Source organism: Engystomops pustulosus, chromosome 9, assembly GCF_040894005.1.
Source record: "Engystomops pustulosus chromosome 9, aEngPut4.maternal, whole genome shotgun sequence".
In the NCBI taxonomy this organism is placed as follows: Eukaryota; Metazoa; Chordata; class Amphibia; order Anura; family Leptodactylidae; genus Engystomops; species Engystomops pustulosus.
The window spans coordinates 100,101,839-100,117,511 of NC_092419.1; the positions used below are offsets into that span (position 1 = coordinate 100,101,839).

General features: G+C 44.4%; 1 protein-coding gene across 1 annotated transcript in view; it reads left to right on the top strand.

Annotated features, from left to right (window-relative positions):
• LOC140077440 (uncharacterized) overlaps nt 1–15,673 on the top strand; it is a 30,682-nt gene that overhangs the window by 608 nt on the left and 14,401 nt on the right. The window lies entirely within an intron of this gene.

Sequence of the window (15,673 nt, forward strand, 5' to 3'; positions counted from 1 at the left end):
AGTCCCTGTCCCCAATGGGGCTCACAATCTAATTGAAGAGGCTGGGTGCACATCCTGGGTGAGATAGATCCTTCATGTGGAAAAACAAGGGGCGGCACACCAAAAATAAAATAAAAAAGTGCGTTCCCATAGTGCGATGTTTCAGCCTCTAAACCAGAAGCCTTCCTCAAGCCTTTGCGAGAGGTTATTGATTCAGAGGCAGAAATGTAGCTATGAGAATAAAGTAACACATTTATTTTACTGGTGTAATTTGTATTTAATGATCTATCCTCTTTTATATCATCAAGAGGTCCTGCTGGAGAAGTGCAGTGGGTATGGAAAGTATTCAGACCCCTTTACATTTTTAGATCTTTATTTCAGTGTACAATATGAGGAGGATGGAGGACAGGGGCCACAAAATGAGGAGGATGGAGGACAGGGGCCACAATATGAGGAGGCTGGAGGCTGCAGCACCATGTAGTGGGCCGGTGCGGGGCCTACTTGCCCCATACTTGGGGTGCAATTATATGCCAGGTCTGTGCCCCGCCAACACAGCCCTTTGCAACTGCCCACTGGCTGGCCCACTAATATTTTGCAGGGTGCACCAGTGTATTACACAATCTGATTCTCTCCCGGTACAATATATAAATGTAGAAGTGATGAGGATCTATCTAAGGTATCAGGGAGGAAACGAAATGAAATGTGGAGACGTTTTGTAAGAATTCTCAGAAATGGACATTAGCTATATCTATGTTCACATCTGCTTTGTGGTTTCTATTATAAAAGTAGTGCAGAACAAGTGGCAGGATGGACAACATCAGAGCCTGAAAGACCCCGCTGAGTTAAAATGGGGTCCAATGGCTTCTGCACAGCAGTGTGAGGACAAGCCTTAGTGCACCTGTAGAAGATACAGTCCTGGAATATAAATCCATGTATCACAGTCCTGCTGATACTGACAACATAGACATCTGCTTACACATCTATCCAGTGACAATACCTAACACTGCCTGTGTCTACATGGTCATACCTGCTGACAGGTTCCCCAAACCATTTTTTTACATTTCTCATTAAGCTATATACCAAAGTATGTGATGTAGATGCCCATAAAATATTGGGGTCTTGCCTACTTCCGATCACAGATGAGGAATGTGTTTCTCATTCCCAATGGTTTAGGTTTAACACCTGAAACCTTGAACCAAGGCAGTGTCCTATAAGGCCCTGGTCACACTCGCGTTGCATTAATAATGTGATGCTATCGCACAGGGGGCGGGCCTTGGCCCCATCACATATGCATTTCCAGGGAAACGTATGCGAGCAATAACCGGGACGGTTCTAGACAAAGTGGGGCCCTGGGCAAAACTAAAAATGGGGCCCCAAAATAAAACTATTTTATGACCAGTCACAGTCAGTAAGAGGCTCCTTTAGTATGGTAAAACAAACTGTAATATGGGAGAATTTTATAGGAGACAGATCATAGGGAAATTGATGGGCAGCACGGTGGCTCAGTGGTTAGGACTACAACCTTGCAGCGCTGGTCAACATCTGCAAAGAGTTTGTATGTTCTCTCTGTGTTTGTGTGGGTTTCCTCCGGTTTCCTCACAGACTCCAAAAAATTACTGGTAGGTTGAGGAGGCTCATTGGGGACAGGGACTGATATTTTCTGAAAGCAGACACTTGCCCCGTTTTCAAAATTGCATTAAAGAGTTTATAGACATCTTAATACTTAAAATTTGACTTTGATGGCAAAAAAAATGTGCTCCAAACAGAAAATATTTACCTTCACATCTCCTAAATGTAATAGATGGACATGTGTACCGTTCACAAATGTCCCATAGCAGGGCCGATTCTAGCTTTTTTGCTGCCTGAGGCGAAAACTGAAATGCTGCCCCCCCCCCCAAAAAAAGAAAATCCTAGCCCTGATCTCCTTCTATATTCAGCCCACTGAATTTACATACGCAACTTAACACTAGCGCTGTGTTTAGAAACGCAGCGTTAGTGTACAGGGGCAGGCCTTGACCAGATCATGTATACATTTGTTATGGAAATGCATGTGATCGGTAACCAGGACCCGGTGTCTTGCAATGTAACAATACAAGTGCAACACCCTCGCCGATGCAAGGCAGAGCTGTGTTTGCGAATAGGTCCCACCATGTAGCTTGCAGCCTGTGTAGGGTCTAGTCAGCCCCACAGCATGTCACTACATCACACTACATAGTCCTTATAGGACACAGGGGAACATTGCAGTGGTAGATCCTGCCTGGTAAGGCAGGAGTTAATTGTTTTAGGTGATGTCATATGTGTCAGCCAATCACATGTATTACACCCTGTCTCTGTGAGCTGAGAGGTAATTGGAGGAGCAGCCACCACCTGACCAAGGGGAGATAATAAAACCCCTGGCCAGGAATGTTCTAGAGAAGACTCTTAGAGGAGTTCCAGTCAGACCAGAGAGTCTGAACAAGTTAGACAGAGAGAGAGAGGAAAGGGGTATCATCCTACCTTCAAGGGTGATACCTGAAGCAATCCAGGACAAGCTGAAGCATCCTTCCAGGACACAGCTACCTCCCAGCCTGCCATTGCATCCAGGCTGGTGATCTACATCCTGTGGCTCCCTCCAAATACCTCTCCAGTACTCCACCATCTTGTTAAAGGCACGTTGCTGATGTTCCTGTCGGTTCCAATAAAGAACTGTAAGTGTTTCTGTTCAACCTCTGCCTCCGCCTGGTCCCTGCTACTCCGGCTGTCACCATCACGGGCACCCTGTCCACCACACAGAGACTCATACTCTAGACACCAAAGGGTTGCCCCAGGGAGATCCGCTATAGCAGTTTCTTCCTCATCATTTCTTGCCAACACCACCCTGATGGAGACCTGCCAGGCTGTAGGACAGCCCTCCGGTTCCCCATACCAAGCACCAAGCACTTAGGCCGCAACCGCCAGCCACTCAGGTACTGCGGGCCCAGGCTGTCTCCAGGCCCTGAGAAAAGGCTAGGCCCCGGTGGGGGATGTTGCAAGTGGCGTCACGAACAGGATATATACTTCTGTGCCTTATCCTGGCACTAAAGACTGTACTTTATTAAGAAACGATTGTACTGCCTAACCCTGCTACCATTCGGGTATAGGCCCAAGTGATTTTGTGCTATATTTCACATTGACTGTATTACTGCTGCCACGTGCTGTCGAGCTCCGCTCCAGCACTCAAGAGGTTAACCCCTGCAAAGAACTTTGTCAGCTCTGCTACATCCGGCGCTGCCGCGCCTGAAGTATTTTACCTCAGAGACTGTGGCGCAGCAAGTAATTCCAGCCCATCAAAACCTTCACTGGCGGGAAAACCCAGAGGCATCGCTAAGCTCAGCCCCCTGCGCATATGGCGCGAATCCTGCCTCAGCGCGCTGTGGCGCAGCAGAAAATTCAGCCCGCCACAGTTCCTGGCGGGAAAGACTCAAGCTCCGCCCTCTGGCGCAAAACTCCTGCGCTGCAATGCCAGTGAGAGCCCACGAGGTACCTCAGAGTCAGCGCAGCCGCCATCCAGCATCAGAGAGGTTAATCGGCCATCTTGGATGTCTCCACGCGCTGTCTCCTGTCCTGCCGACATGCCGTACAGCCGCCGAAATGAGGAACCAAGTGTCACATGGTCTGCCCACGAGCTTCGGGCACCTTCATCTGCTGCACCGCTTACTGCTGTCTCCCATACGCAGTCTCCAATGGCGGATTCTCCACAGCGGCTGCCTCCTCCGATTCCAGACCTTAAGAGGACCACCGCGGATGTGAGTACCATGGCTCCCAGGGCCTATATCACAGTGACTGTCACTATATCTCCCTTAGCCCCGGCTGGGGTACAGTCCGGCCTCCCTGCAGAGGGCCAACATCTCCCCATAGGAGGCCCGGCTACAAAAGGGACTCTCTTAAAGGGGCCTGACCCCTTATCTAATGCTGCTGACCGTCCTGCGGAGTATCCAGGACCTCCTGCTAAGAGGCCCAGGCTGTCCGGTGAGAACGCCCTGCCAGCTACAGAGGTTACCACCGCCAGCGCAACAGCGCCCCCAACAGCTGCAGGTCAGTCCAGGAACAACAATCCTTCAGCTGTCAGCAATAGAGAAATAACAGCTCCTGCGGTCATCATCATGCGCTCCACAGCGCCCCCAGCTACAGAAGGTCAGCCAGAGAAGTGCCTGTCTCCTTCCTTTGCTGAGATGCCTGCCGCCGCAGATGACCTCCCTGCTGTTCCAGCTCCAGCTTCTGGGTGTTCCATGTCAGCAGTTCCAGTTTCTACCACCAGATGTCTTCAGGTGACAGATCTCAACACTGCTTTCTTCACCCAGGCTGATGATGTCCATGCTGCAGTTCCTGCTCTCATGCCTGCAGCCATTGCTCTTGAGCAGCAAGAAGATTAACCCTGAAGGGCTGAAAGCCTTCTTCAGGTACTGTGTATCTTGTAAATATTATTACTGCCATTTCCTATAGAGCCAGGAACTGTCCTGAGACTCTTACCCTTATTTATCTCAGTCAAGAGATTTTCCACTGTCATGTGCTATGATAGCACCCTTCCTCTGCCACAGCAGAGATACCTTCAAAGGACTCTGTCCCTCTACACATAGAGGAGACCCTTTGCTTCTCTATTGCACTTTTCCCCACATCAAGGGCTGTACCCAGAAGATGGACTTTGCTATTAAAAGACCTTCTGTGAGACTTTTGCCAACTCCAAGGAAAAGTTGCTACTTTATTGACTTCTTATATTGCACTTAATGCCTTCCGTTTTAGGTATGGACATTCTGCATGCACTTTTATGCCTTTTCCTTTCCAGGTAAAGAGACATTTGATCCTGCTACCCTGAGTAGCCTAACTACCTATGTAACGTTTGTAACGTTTAAGATGTGTACCCATTGAGCTCCTAAGCCAATGAGAGTTTACAAAATGTTTGCACACTGTCTATATGCCAGTAGTTTGCATTAACCTTTGATAGGCTTTTCAGGTTGTAGTGTGGCTGTGTCGGACCGTCTCTATGTAAAACCCTGACCGCTACTTTATTCCTCAAACCGAGGTTTGCACGTGGGGGTAGTCCATAAACTGCGGGTCCTTCGGGGACCGGGGGTGTTACAGAGATAGCACCTGGATGCCACCCATACAAAGGGTAAGAATGTCAGTCGGCAGGTACTTGTACACTGTACAATGTCTTATTGTGTCACATATGCCAATGTAATGCATATACACACACTATATATTTGTCGCCAGGGAAGAAGTGTTTACCTAACAAATATACAGGCCTTGGTGCAAGGAGTGGATTACAGTACATGACACCACACCTTTCCTACTGTACAGTTTGGTTTAATGGCGTTAGCGACCAACTGTCATACTTAGCATTTACATATCTGTGTCTTAGTCCGACACCAACCCAGGTGCCTGTCTCCAGGACCATGGGCGGTTTTCCCTACATATCATGTAGCCTGCACTTCATAGAAGTGCCCCTATCTACCTCTGCGCCCCAAACCATCCGTAGTCGAGCCGAGGGCGGCTCTTTCAATTGCCCCGGGGGTATGCAACACCCTCGCCGATGCAAGGCAGAGCTGTGTTTGCGAATAGGTCCCACCATGTAGCTTGCAGCCTGTGTAGGGTCTAGTCAGCCCCACAGCATGTCACTACATCACACTACATAGTCCTTATAGGACACAGGGGAACATTGCAGTGGTAGATCCTGCCTGGTAAGGCAGGAGTTAATTGTTTTATGTGATGTCATATGTGTCAGCCAATCACATGTATTACACCCTGTCTCTGTGAGCTGAGAGGTAATTGGAGGAGCAGCCACCACCTGACCAAGGGGAGATAATAAAACCCCTGGCCAGGAATGTTCTAGAGAAGACTCTTAGAGGAGTTCCAGTCAGACCAGAGAGTCTGAACAAGTTAGACAGAGAGAGAGAGGAAAGGGGTATCATCCTACCTTCAAGGGTGATACCTGAAGCAATCCAGGACAAGCTGAAGCATCCTTCCAGGACACAGCTACCTCCCAGCCTGCCATTGCATCCAGGCTGGTGATCTACATCCTGTGGCTCCCTCCAAATACCTCTCCAGTACTCCACCATCTTGTTAAAGGCACGTTGCTGATGTTCCTGTCGGTTCCAATAAAGAACTGTAAGTGTTTCTGTTCAACCTCTGCCTCCGCCTGGTCCCTGCTACTCCGGCTGTCACCATCACGGGCACCCTGTCCACCACACAGAGACTCATACTCTAGACACCAAAGGGTTGCCCCAGGGAGATCCGCTATAGCAGTCTCTTCCTCATCATTTCTTGCCAACACCACCCTGCTGGAGACCTGCCAGGCTGTAGGACAGCCCTCCGGTTCCCCATACCAAGCACCGTGACACAAGCGTGCTTAGGCCGCAACCGCCAGCCACTCAGGTACTGCGGGCCCAGGCTGTCTCCAGGCCCCAAGAAAAGGCTAGGCCCCGGTGGGGGATGTTGCACAAGACACCGGGTTCTGATTGCTTACCGCTGCAAAAATTGTGATTATTTCAGTGTTTCTACCCCAGAAACTGGCATAGAAGCAGTGATAATTGTCCCCCATAAATTAAATAGTATTAACACTAAAAGCACATAAATACGCAACACATTCTATCTGTACATATATATACATACAACTTACTACATATACATATATACTGTACATATACAACTTACTACATTAACATTCCACATTAATACACATTTCTCATCTATACATACATCAGCCATGTATATATGAAATACACCACTACTCCTATAATGATCATGACTTACCATTCTTCTTCAGTGGATCTTGCTGGTACATAAGCAGGTGGTAGATGGAGGGGGCAAAAGAGTAACTGAGGGGGTCAAATGCGGACCAAAATAAGTAAGCAGGGGGAGGAGGAAAAATAGCAGCTAAGGGAGGTGTGAGGTGAGAGAAGCTGCAGGAAAGCCCCTGGGAGCGCAGTTTGTGGGAAAACCTCAGAGCTGAGCACCTGGAGTATGGAGAAGGGGTCAGGAGAGCCATTACTGGGGCTGGACAGCCATGTTCTTCTTCCTGCGCCATCTCTGTTTCTCTCTCATCCCCTCCTTTCACTGCCGACAACACAGCAACCCTAGGAGAGCAGCGCAGGAGGGGGAGGGGAGCCTGTAGCTCTAGAAGACAAGCAACTAGCATTAGCAGAGCCGCACCATACATACACAACATCACACACACATTGAATATACACGCAGCATACACACAGCATCACATACACATTGAATATACACACAACATCACACACAGCAGGCAGCAGCTTACACATCATCATATACAGCAGGCAGCAGCATACACAGCATCATATACAGCAAGCAGCAGCATACATACATCATTATACATACACAGCATATACATGCAGCATCACACACAGCATCATACACAGCAAGAAGCAGCATTCACTCAGTTTCATACACAGCATATACAGGCAGCATACACAGCATATACAGGCAGCATACACACAGCATATACATGTAGCATACACACAGCATAAACATGCAGCATATACAGGCAGCATACACACAGCATAAACATGCAGCATATACAGGCAGCATACACAGCATATACAGGCAGCATACACAGCATATACATGCAGCATACACACAGCATATACATGTAGCATACACACAGCATAAACATGCAGCATATACAGGCAGCATACACAGCATATACAGGCAGCATACACACAGCATAAACATGCAGCATATACAGGCAGCATACACAGCATATACAGGCAGCATACACAGCATATACAGGCAGCATACACAGCATATACAGGCAGCATACACAGCATATACAGGCAGCATACACACAGCATAAACATGCAGCATATACAGGCAGCATACACAGCATATACAGGCAGCATACACAGCATATACAGGCAGCATACACAGCATATACAGGCAGCATACACAGCATATACAGGCAGCATACACAGCATATACATGCAGCATACACACAGCATATACATGTAGCATACACACAGCATAAACATGCAGCATATACAGGCAGCATACACAGCATATACAGGCAGCATACACACAGCATAAACATGCAGCATATACAGGCAGCATACACAGCATATACAGGCAGCATACACAGCATATACAGGCAGCATACACAGCATATACAGGCAGCATACACACAGCATAAACAGGCAGCATACACACAGCATAAACAGGCAGCATATACAGGCAGCATACACAGCATATACAGGCAGCATACACAGCATATACAGGCAGCATACACAGCATATACAGGCAGCATACACAGCATATACATGCAGCATACACACAGCATATACATGTAGCATACACACAGCATAAACATGCAGCATATACAGGCAGCATACACAGCATTAATAGCTCTGTTTTCCTGACACACACATTTAGATTCATATAAAAGAGGAGACTCTCTTCTTTCATAGGAAAAAGAAGTGAGATGCTATGTGTCACAGAGCCAGAGATACAGCCCCCTGAATTGTCTCCCCTCCAGATTCATAGCCATTAGGCTGCAGGGAGCATTTGCTGCACACAGGAGCTGCTGCACCTCACATATAATGGAAATATTCACTTTATACGTTACTACATTCCGATAAGGAATAAAATCAACTAATATTCATGTTTTTAACCCATATCTATGCATCTAAGAACACACTTTCTTTTTTATTGCCTTTTATTTTGTGATAGTTTTTTTTTGCGAAAATTAACTGATATGATGAACATTCGATCCTCTTCGCCTAATGTCGCTATTATATATTAACACCACGACCCAGAACATGTCCATAAAGTTATATGTAACACCAATGACACATGTTCCAGAATAAAGTTTTTATTTCCCACCATCCTCCATTACTTACACCTATGTTATGACATTCTCACTCTCATTCTTCTGAAGCGCAGAGCGTTCTGTTATGGCGCAGCTAATACATTGGTGCACATCTAAACGTGACTTTTGCTATCTCATTAGTTTGGTTTATGGATATATAGGTATTTATTTGGGCTATCATTATGTAAGGAAGCATACAATGATAGATCTGTGTGACGCTCAGTGCAATTTTCTGCAAAAATTGTTTGGCATCCTCTGTGGATTTAACCCCTTAACGCTGAAGCCACTTTTCACCTTCCTGACACGGCCCATTTTTTCAAATCTGCCCTCTGACACTATAAATGGTTATAACTTTGGAACGCTTTAACATATCCAAGTGATTTTGAAATTGTTTTCTCGTGACACATTGTACTTCATGTTAGTTAAAAAATTTTGGTGGTATGTTTTGCATTTATTTATGAGAAAATCAGATATTTGCAGAAAATTTGGAAAAATTAGCAATTTTCGAAATTCAAAATTTTCTACTTTTCCACACATGAGTCATAACACCAAAAAACATAATAACTAACATTCACCGAATGTCTACTTTATACCTTCAGCAGCTTACACATCATCATATACAGCAGGCAGCAGCATACACAGCATCATATACAGCAAGCAGCAGCATACATACATCATTATACATACACAGCATATACATGCAGCATCACACACAGCATCATACACAGCAAGAAGCAGCATTCACTCAGTTTCATACACAGCATATACAGGCAGCATACACAGCATATACAGGCAGCATACACACAGCATATACATGTAGCATACACACAGCATAAACATGCAGCATATACAGGCAGCATACACACAGCATAAACATGCAGCATATACAGGCAGCATACACAGCATATACAGGCAGCATACACAGCATATACAGGCAGCATACACAGCATATACATGCAGCATACACACAGCATATACATGTAGCATACACACAGCATAAACATGCAGCATATACAGGCAGCATACACAGCATATACAGGCAGCATACACACAGCATAAACATGCAGCATATACAGGCAGCATACACAGCATATACAGGCAGCATACACAGCATATACAGGCAGCATACACAGCATATACAGGCAGCATACACAGCATATACAGGCAGCATACACACAGCATAAACATGCAGCATATACAGGCAGCATACACAGCATATACAGGCAGCATACACAGCATATACAGGCAGCATACACAGCATATACAGGCAGCATACACAGCATATACAGGCAGCATACACAGCATATACATGCAGCATACACACAGCATATACATGTAGCATACACACAGCATAAACATGCAGCATATACAGGCAGCATACACAGCATATACAGGCAGCATACACACAGCATAAACATGCAGCATATACAGGCAGCATACACAGCATATACAGGCAGCATACACAGCATATACAGGCAGCATACACAGCATATACAGGCAGCATACACACAGCATAAACAGGCAGCATACACACAGCATAAACAGGCAGCATATACAGGCAGCATACACAGCATATACAGGCAGCATACACAGCATATACAGGCAGCATACACAGCATATACAGGCAGCATACACAGCATATACATGCAGCATACACACAGCATATACATGTAGCATACACACAGCATAAACATGCAGCATATACAGGCAGCATACACAGCATAAACATGCAGCATACACACAGCATAAACATGCAGCATATACAGGCAGCATATACAGGCAGCATACACAGCATATACAGGCAGCATACACACAGCATAAACATGCAGCATATACAGGCAGCATACACACAGCATAAACATGCAGCATATACAGGCAGCATACACAGCATATACAGGCAGCATACACAGCATATACAGGCAGCATACACAGCATATACAGGCAGCATACACAGCATATACAGGCAGCATACACACAGCATATACATGTAGCATATACAGGCAGCATACACAGCATATACAGGCAGCATACACACAGCATATACATGTAGCATATACAGACAGCATACACAGCATATACAGGCAGCATACACAGCATATACAGGCAGCATACACACAGCATATACATGTAGCATATACAGACAGCATACACAGCATATACAGGCAGCATACACAGCATATACAGGCAGCATACACAGCATATACAGGCAGCATACACAGCATATACAGGCAGCATACACAGCATATACAGGCAGCATACACAGCATATACAGCATATACAGGCAGCATACACAGCATATACAGGCAGCATACACAGCATATACAGGCAGCATACACAGAATATACAGCATATACAGGCAGGGCCGGCGCTATGGGTAGGCAAAGTGGGCAATTGCCCAGGGCCACCTGAAAGGGGAGAATCTCTTCTTTCAATTGAATTGTGTTTCTAGGTGCTATGGATCCAGAGATATTCAGGTTTAAAGTGAGAATATCAGGTGCCATTTTTATATTTTAAAAAATCACTCCCGACAGCAGTTTAACAGTTAATAGCTCTGTTTTCCTGACACACACATTTAGATTCATATAAAAGAGGAGACTCTCTTCTTTCATAGGAAAAAGAAGTGAGATGCTATGTGTCACAGAGCCAGAGATACAGCCCCCTGAATTGTCTCCCCTCCAGATTCATAGCCATTAGGCTGCAGGGAGCATTTGCTGCACACAGGAGCTGCTGCACCTCACATATAATGGAAATATTCACTTTATACGTTACTACATTCCGATAAGGAATAAAATCAACTAATATTCATGTTTTTAACCCATATCTATGCATCTAAGAACACACTTTCTTTTTTATTGCCTTTTATTTTGTGATAGTTTTTTTTTGCGAAAATTAACTGATATGATGAACATTCGATCCTCTTCGCCTAATGTCGCTATTATATATTAACACCACGACCCAGAACATGTCCATAAAGTTATATGTAACACCAATGACACATGTTCCAGAATAAAGTTTTTATTTCCCACCATCCTCCATTACTTACACCTATGTTATGACATTCTCACTCTCATTCTTCTGAAGCGCAGAGCGTTCTGTTATGGCGCAGCTAATACATTGGTGCACATCTAAACGTGACTTTTGCTATCTCATTAGTTTGGTTTATGGATATATAGGTATTTATTTGGGCTATCATTATGTAAGGAAGCATACAATGATAGATCTGTGTGACGCTCAGTGCAATTTTCTGCAAAAATTGTTTGGCATCCTCTGTGGATTTAACCCCTTAACGCTGAAGCCACTTTTCACCTTCCTGACACGGCCCATTTTTTCAAATCTGCCCTCTGACACTATAAATGGTTATAACTTTGGAACGCTTTAACATATCCAAGTGATTTTGAAATTGTTTTCTCGTGACACATTGTACTTCATGTTAGTTAAAAAATTTTGGTGGTATGTTTTGCATTTATTTATGAGAAAATCAGATATTTGCAGAAAATTTGGAAAAATTAGCAATTTTCGAAATTCAAAATTTTCTACTTTTCCACACATGAGTCATAACACCAAAAAACATAATAACTAACATTCACCGAATGTCTACTTTATACCTTCATGGTTTTTTATGCATACTCTTATTTTTGTAGGATGTTATGGGCCTTTGAACGTTAGGTGCGATTTTTCACATTTTCATAAAAAAAGCAAAATCCTGCTATTGAGGGACCTGCTCAGGTTTCAAGTCACTTTGAGAGGCCTAAATAAAAGTAAAACCCCATAAATTACCCCATTATAGAAACTACACCCCTCAACGTACGTAAAACAACTTTTATGAAGTTTGTTAACCGTTTAATTGGTTTACAGGGGTTAAAACAAAATCGGATGCAATTTCAAAATTACATTTTCTTTGGCTAAATTAATGTGTTTTTCATAAAATGTACAAATTCTCAGTGGATAAAATAACAAAACGCTCCACAAAATTTGATACCCAATCCCTCCTGCGTATAACAATCCCCCATATGTGGTAGTAACCTGCTGTATGGGCACACGCCACGGCATCGAGGGGGGAGCTGCGCCATTCAGAGCAGATTGTGCATTGTCACTTTTTATTGGCTATACAATCTTTATTTTTTTGGCAATTTGGACATATAAGGGCTTATTTTTTGCAACATGAGATGCACTTTACAAATACTTCATTTAAGTGGGTCTGTAGCTTTTCGATGAGATTTTATTAACTCTTTAATGTATGGAGGAAAAGAAAATTGTCAATTTGGGGTTTCTTTTTTTTGTATATTTTGGGGGTCGTACACCATACACTAAAAATACTATGATATTTTCATTCTATAGATCACTACGATTACGGTGATACCTCATTTATATAGTTTTTCATTTATTTTTACAATTTTACTGGAGAAAAACTAATATAGAGGAAATCTCATTTGTTTCTGCATCGCCATCTTTTCGGGAACTTAACCTTAATATTTTTTGGTTGACAGAGCTAGTTTAGGGCTTATTTTTTACGTGTTGAGTTGTTCTTTCAATTGGTACCATTTTGGGGCACATAACTTTTTTTATCACTTTTTAGAACATTTTTGTGAAGGGATTTTATGAAAATTTATATTTTTGGCAAGTTTTTCGGGTTTTGTTTTTACGGCGTTCACCGTACGGGTCCAATAATGTTTCTGACTTATTGTACAGATTGTTACGGACGCGGCAATACCAAATATGTGGGGGGTTTTGTTGATTTTCAGGTATTTTTACTTTATTAGATGTGTATAGGGAATGTTTGTGTTTAGGGGACTTTAACTCTATTTAATTAATTATTTTTATTAAAAATTGTGTTTATTCAGTGTTTTTAACTTTTTTTTCTTTACTTTTACAGGTTAGCTTGAACAAGTGATCCACTGATACACAGCATATACAGGCAGCATACACAGCATATACAGGCAGCATACACACAGCATATACAGGCAGCATACACAGCATATACAGGCAGCATACACAGCATATACAGGCAGCATACACAGCATATACAGCATATACAGGCAGCATACACAGCATATACAGCATATACAGGCAGCATACACAGCATATACAGGCAGCATACACAGCATATACAGGCAGCATATACAGGCAGCATACACAGCATATACAGGCAGCATACACAGCATATACAGGCAGCATATACAGGCAGCATACACAGCATATACAGCATATACAGGCAGCATACACAGCATATACAGGCAGCATACACAGCATATACAGGCAGCATACACAGCATATACAGGCAGCATACACACAGCATATACATGTAGCATACATGCAGCATACACACAGCATATACACACAGCATGCAACAGCATACATGCAGCATATACGTGTAGCATACCAGTAGATTACCAGAGCAACATGCACAGCAGACAGCAGCACACATAGCTGCTGATCTTCAGAAGCTCCGAGCTGGTGGGCGGGGCTAGCTTACCAGAGCTTCTGCAGCAGGAGCAGAGAGCTCAGCTCAGCGGAGGATCCTTTCTGGCTGTGGAGGCTGTGGTGGAGCAGCAGCAAAGTGATCACACTCCAGCTGACTGCTGCTCCACCGGTCAGAGAAGCCTCCGCACAGCCATCCTGCTGGACCCTTCAGCCAACAAGGAGAAGCCTTCCCCAAACAGAACATGGGGCCAGTCTGCCCCTCCCTCCTCCTGCCGGGCAGCATTTGATGATGTCATGCTGCCTGAGTCCTCCAGAGCCATAGAGCAGCGCTACAGTGAGAATATGGATCGTGGCAGCGGCAGGTCCGTAGTGCTAGTGGGTGATTCCGGCGAGTGCCCAAATCACCCACAGCTGTTTTGCCGCCTGTCTCAGGACTCCGCATCTGCCGCCTGAGGCGAAATTTTCATCCCGCCTCATGGCAGATGCGCCCCTGTCCAATATGTTCACATAAATAAATGTTGCATTGCATTTAGCAATTAACATTCAAAGTTTCCTCTAAAATATGTACAAATCCAGATACTTACATAAAGAAAATATACTTTCCTAAACCAGTAAGATGTGAGGAGAGCATACATACCCCACATGTGTATATTCACCAAAATATGCAGCAAAGGGAACTGCAGAAAATTTCACTGAGCGTCACACAGATCTATCATTGTTTACACCAGGGGTCCCCAAACTTTTTACATAGGGGGCCGTTCACTGTCCCCCTCAGACCGTTGGAGGGCCGGACTAAAGTTTAAAAATAAATAGCGGTACATGTGACCGTAATACACTGGCACCCCCCTCAATTAATTTTTTTATATACCGGTACTGCACCCCTTGTGAACCATTTTATCTATTGGCCCAATTAATTAATTAAGTAATTAATTAATTAATATACTGGGACCTCTCTCCATTAATTATTGAATATGCCTCCTCCCCATTAATTACTAAACTGCCCCTCATAATTATTTCCTATACCCGCACCATTAATTATTTCCTATGCTGCCCCCACCATTAATTATTCCTATACTGCCCCTCATAATTAATTATTTCCTATTCTACCCCTCATAATTAATTATTTCCTATGCTGCCCCTTATAATTAATTATTTCCTAAGCTGCCCCTTATAATTAATTATTTCCTATTCTGCCCCTCATAACTAACTATTGGCCCCCAATCTTTTTACTGCCATTTTTAATAAAAAAATTAAAACCCTGTACTCACCTAAGTCTTCTATCTTCTTGCCGCGCCCGGACAGGAAGGGGTGCGCGGCCGCGTGATGACGTCATCGCGCGGCCGCGCAGCCTAGTTCGCGGAGCGATGTGCGCCGGGGTTGTATTCCGGCCACATCGCTCCAGTAATAGTGCTCGAGCGGCCGTTTCCGGGCGCA